Raw genomic sequence first — 6,039 nt, forward strand, 5'->3', positions numbered from 1 at the left:
GGACTTGTTGTAGACGTTGGTTTGCTGTTTTCTGCTCCAGCTTTGTAAGAAAAATCACCTGCACTGTTAGAGAAAATGTAAAGTTATATACCTCAGTTTGGTAAACATGTGGGAATATAACACAAAACCCCTCTCCTCTACCTAATTAGAGCTGAAATCTCTGAAAATGACATGAATCGACTCCAGTAATGAAAATATATTTAATGTTTTAAGATTATTTTTTCATATACTCAGAACAGTGAATGTATTCTGGAGCAGAGTTTTCACAACACGTCTCTGGAAAAGATCTCTTTTATTGATGAGTGGGATGAAATGAGCCAACTTTTAGCCAACGTTTCTACGGAACCCCGGAATTATCACTGACATTTTTTGAGAAGACTACTTTTGCGTTCCCTCGCAATACTTTTCTTCTTCCATTCCTGCATATTTCCACTCATTCTTCTAATAACAGCGTGCTGTCTGATTAAGCTTTGTGTTCTATGTATATTCTCAAAAATAAAAAAATAAAGAGGGAATGTAAAGAGACAATACAGCTTGTCCTGATGACCAGTTGTGTATTATTTCAAATTTAGTCTGCTTTACGAGTTGGTGTGTGTCAAATTCGAGGCCCGTGGGCCAGATCTGGCCCTCCCTCAATGGGTTCACAATACATTTTGGCCCAGCTGGTTTTTGTTAAAACCAAAAAAATATATAAAATATAAAGTTCCAGAACAAGTAGATTTGTGGATCTAAGGGGAAGGTTAATCTACTTATCTTTGTAATAATGTCACTAGTCATGCCAGAAGAATGTAGTAAGTCTTGTACGTGACCAAGTGCAGTGTAAGAACGAGCCTTGGAGACCCCAGAGTCACTGCAGGGGGGCCACCAAATCAATTTTTTTTTTAAAGATTTTTTTTTTTGGGGCATTTCCACCTTTAATCACTGGGAGATCTTAGATATTAAAGTGACGAGAGAGAGGGAAGACATGCAGGAAACTGCAGCAGGTCAGGCTCGAACCCTGGGCCTCTGCGCCAGGGGTGTGTAGTCTACGTGATACGCAACAACATAGTTTTGTGACAGAATTTCCACTTTAGATATTTGTATTCACAAATAGGGGTATTTGGGTAATGTGACAGCCAACTAAACTAACACTGCAGAACATTTAAAGAGCCTTCTCATCTTTTATCGACCCACTAGTCACTGAGCACAGTGTGTAGTATGTGCGTAGCAACCTGGCCCAAATCCACCTACACTAATGCCAGTATTCCCCATTCACCACACATGTAAGACAAATATAAGTAGCCCATGATAGGCCCCCAAAAGACCCATTCTGAGCCAGGAAAAAAATATTTAAATATATGGTACTACAATACATTCACTAGACAACACCACTGCTCTGGAGCTCTACCAGGACCCTAGTGAAGTTGAGTTTGAATCCTAAGGACTCACTGTGCCACATGTATGTTTAACATTAAATAATAGATTTATAAAATCATGACAATTTCATCAGCTTAGTATTCTATGTACTACAAACACACATGTTAGTGTGGTCCCAGTTTAATATGCAACTTTTCTCTTTCAATTAAGAGGTCTTTGGCTAAGAAAACGCTGAAAAGCCCTGTATATTTATGTAATCTCTGCGGTGTAATGTAGAGTCTGGTGAAGAAAGTTGTAGTGGATCAACCTATATAAAGAATTAATAGGGGCAAAAGGGCTTTTTTTTTATTTATTTATTTTTATAGATAATCCAGATAAAACAGAGCTCTGTATTAATTGGCACACCCCCAGAGTCGGACTTCCACTTCTCCCGAGATTTACGTCAACCTGGTTTCAAAGTTCCATCCATCAACTAAAAAAAGAACTTTACTTGAATTTCACCTTGAAAACATTGAGGAGTTTGGAAAGTGGAATCTGGCTTGTTGTCAGCACTTCATCTGCTGCCATCTAGAGGTGGACTTCTGTAGCCAACATCAGCCTGGACAGGAAGTACGAATACAAATATAGTTTGGATGTCTGGCTCAAAATCTAGAAGAAAAAATGTGTGAAAAGCGCTGTTGAGCAGCGACATTTAATCTCCATCTATATGTGTTGCGATCATGACAAAGTGAATTTTCTAGACAAAACAATGTGCCTACTGTACACACAGTGGATATAAAAAGCCTACACACCCTTGTTAAAATGGCAGGTCTTTGTGATGTTAAAAAATTGAGAAAGATATATAATTTCAGAACTTTTTCCACCTGTAACGTGAACAATTCAATTGGGTAGAAGTCTATTAGCATGGCACATCTTGACGTGGCAATATTTGCCCACTCTTCTTTGGAAAAGGGCTCCAAATGTGTCATATTGCGAGGACATCTCCTGTGCACAGCCCTCTTAAGATCAACCCAAACACGCTCAACTGGATTCAGGTCTGGGTTCTGGGTGGGTCATTCCAAAACCTTCATCTTCTGTTGGTGAAACCATGCTTTTGTGGATTTGGATGTGTGCTTTGGGCCGTTTTCATGCTGAAAGGTGAACTTCCTCTTCATCTTCATCTTTCTAACGGAAGCCTGACGGTTTTGTGCCAAAAATGCCAAGTATTTGGATTCATAATTCATAATTCCCTCCACCCTAAGGCCCCGGGTCCAACTGAAGAAAAACAGCCCCAAAGGATGATGCTGCCCCCCCCCCATGCTTCACTGTGGGGATGGTGTTCTTTGGGTGATGTGTGTTGTTTTTATGCCAAACATACCTTTTGGAATTATGGCCAAAAGGTTCACCCTAAGTTTCATCAGACCAGAACACATTTTCCCAACATGCTTTTGGGAGACTTGATGTTGGTTTTTGCAAACTTCAGCCAGGCTTGGATGTTTTTCTTTGTAAGAAAAGGCTTCTGTCTTACCCCCCCACCCCAAAGCCCATTCATATGAAGACTATGGGAGATTGTTGTCACATGTAGCACACAGCCAGTACTTGCTCCTTTAATGTTGCTGTACGTCTCTTGGAAGCCTCCCCAACCAGTTTTCTTTTCACGTCCAGTTCTTGGTAATGTCTCTGTTGTGCCATATTTTCTCCACTTGATGATGACTGTCTTCACTGTGTTCCGTATGCATATTAACTGCTTTGGAAATTCTTTTGTACCCTTCTCCTGACTGATATCTTTCAACAGTGAGATCCCTCTGATGGTTTGGAAGCTCTCCGCGGACCATGGCTTTTACCCTGACATGCAACTAAAAAAATGTCAGAAAAATCCTCCTGGAACAGCTGAACTTTAATTCGTGATTAATCAGAGTCAATATAAATGGCAGATGTGTAATGACTTCTATTAAACACACAGTTTGAAACTTATGCAACCAGGTTATTGTAAGATTCTTATTTTTTTATTTTCCAACCTCAAAGATTTCAGTTTGTTTTTCAATTGAATTGTTTACGTTATAGGTCACATTAAAAGTGGAAAAAGTTTGTCTAATTCTTTTACATCACAAAAACCTGCCCTTTTAACAGGGGTGTGTAGGCTTTTTATATCCACTGTATCTGCAGTTAACAGCTCTATTAAAAACTTAGCAGTGGGACCAGAAACATTTTCAGGGACGTTTTTCCGAGTGTGGCTTATACACCTTCAGTCCAGCTGATGCTTAAGAGCGGCTGAAGGCCCTGCCCCCCATGGTGGAAAGGTGGAATGGGGGCGACAATCGGGTAGTGCACAGGGAGCCAGGGTAGAAGTGTTAAGGATGGGTGTGGTGCGTTCAGGTGCTCTGGTACCAGTGAGGATTCATACAGCAGAGTTCTGAACAAGCTGGAGTCTGTAGCTAGTCAGTTTAGAAGGGATACCGGTGAGAAGGGAGTTGCAATAGTCCAGATATGACATGACAAGGGCATGAATTAGGCTTTAATGAACTTATTTTGCGTTCAAATATATACGAACTAAGAACAGTCATTAGCTAGCTAACATTAGCGTGTTCTTACCTTGGAGCAAACGTTGCTAGCTAGCTAGCTAGCTGTTTTTGTTAATGCCGCCGATATTTAGCTAGCTAGTTATGAATGGGGCCTCCCACACTGCTTCATCCACGGTAATTCTAACCTTGGGTTATAGTTAGGCGTCCACCTCCCCGTACAAACTTTGAGGATACCGGGTCTCACATAACGCTAACTACGCACAACGCTTCGGCGTGTTTCTCTCGCTCGAGAGCTTGCCAGACCTCCCTTGCCTAGTTACGGTTGCTAAGCCACGATTGGCCTGTGGCGGGGTTTTGGGCGTGGCTTAGCGCTTGTTTCACTGAGAGCAGAGGTTTCGCTTAATTCTGGACCATGGACTGTATATATTGATAATTATAATGATGATATAATGTAATTATTAATATTAACGGTCTATGTACTGGACCACTGTCAAAGAATGTTGTTCCCATCAGTCACTTAGACACAAAAACATGAGAAATATAGGGTCCAGGTTGAAGAAAGCGGTAGTTGTCCTTAACCTCGCAGCGCAGGTCTCTCTTTTCTTTCTTTCTCTGATGTTTTGAATATACAGAATGCCAATAAAAAATGATAATACAATAATTTATACCACAAAATGATGCAGAAATGGCACAAACTGTTTCATGAAAATAGCACTCAAAACTGTCTGGGGGATGTCTCCCCCCCCCCCCCCCCCCCCATGTTGAAACCAAACCTACGCCCTTGGTCAGTAGTAATAATTTAATGCTCTATTACTTCCAAGGAGGACACATGTCCCTCCTGGTAGATTTTTATGATCTGGCTCAAGGTCCCGCTGAAGGATGAAAACATCTTTCTTCACACTCTGCAACACCGCTATTTCTCATTAAATTCAGAATCATTGATTTGTTTGGTTTTTTAGTGCACCATAGTCTCATATTTCTATCCTGAGTTGTATATTCCCCTTAATGAATGAAAAGTCCTGCCCTAAAACCAGTTCATTACAGAATAAAATCCTGTCAAATCTAAACAAACAAGATTTAAACTAATTTTAACATATATTTATAACACAATATTGTAGCTGTCATGAATACTTAGTACCCCATTGGACCCCTTTGATTTGCAGTGTGTAGTCGGGACCCCCTAAACTGAGACCACGTCATCAAATTGTCCAAAATAATGGAATGGATCCATACAACGCTCTTCAAAAATAAAATAATCAGTTCACTACTTTTATTGAATTGGGGCGTTTTATTTAATTTTATAGCATTTTGGGGGAAAAATTGGTAAAAGAACGTAAAACAAGCGAAAAAATGTTCAAAAAAAACAAAAATAGCTACAAAAACTTCGGAAACCAACGGCAAACACGTCAAAAAGAGCGTAGGAAAAAAACAAAAACATCCCAAAAAAGTGACAAAAACGTTTTTTTATTTTAACCCATTATAATAAGAAAGTTGCGCGGTCGACAGAAAGACAACACAAGGGTTAAAAAAAAGCTAAGATTCCTTTTTTTGGACAATTTAACGTGTTTGTCTCCTCTCTCAAGGCTTTTTTGGGACAATTTTCCCATGTTTTTGTGGCCCTTTTTCCGAAGTCTTTGGCTCTTTTTTCAAGTTTTTTTTGGACAATTTTTCCGATGCTTTGGTTGCTTTTTGAAAATCCATGTCCCGGGACCTCCCTAGCATCCAACAAGTCCGTGACCGAGACCTTCAAAAAGTGGTCTTGAGAGACCAAGACCGGTCTTGAGATGTTTTGTACATAAAATCCTATTCTGTGAAGCACGTTCGCCTACTGCTAAACACATTACAAGTCTTTAATTCCCAAAGTATGACCTAATAATTTCACAAGTTTCCCGGGAAGGAAACGAATAGTCTTTTAAAGTCGAGACACAGCAGGTCAGCTAGACGTGAATAAATTGTGAAAATTTGTCTTCCTGCAAGCGATTCAACATGCGGCATGTGAGCAACAAAGTTTCAAATAAGAACTTCATGAATGGGAATGACAAGTTGCAAATAAAGGGCTTCTAACTTTTACTTGCAGTTGTCAAATAAACAGGAAAGAAGTAATAAGTGTTATTTCATCAGTGGAAAAAAAAAAAAAAAAAAAAAAAGAGATCATAATTCACAATCTAAAACACATTTTATT

Source organism: Etheostoma spectabile, chromosome 24 (genome assembly GCF_008692095.1).
Source record: "Etheostoma spectabile isolate EspeVRDwgs_2016 chromosome 24, UIUC_Espe_1.0, whole genome shotgun sequence".
Lineage (NCBI taxonomy): Eukaryota > Metazoa > Chordata > Actinopteri > Perciformes > Percidae > Etheostoma > Etheostoma spectabile.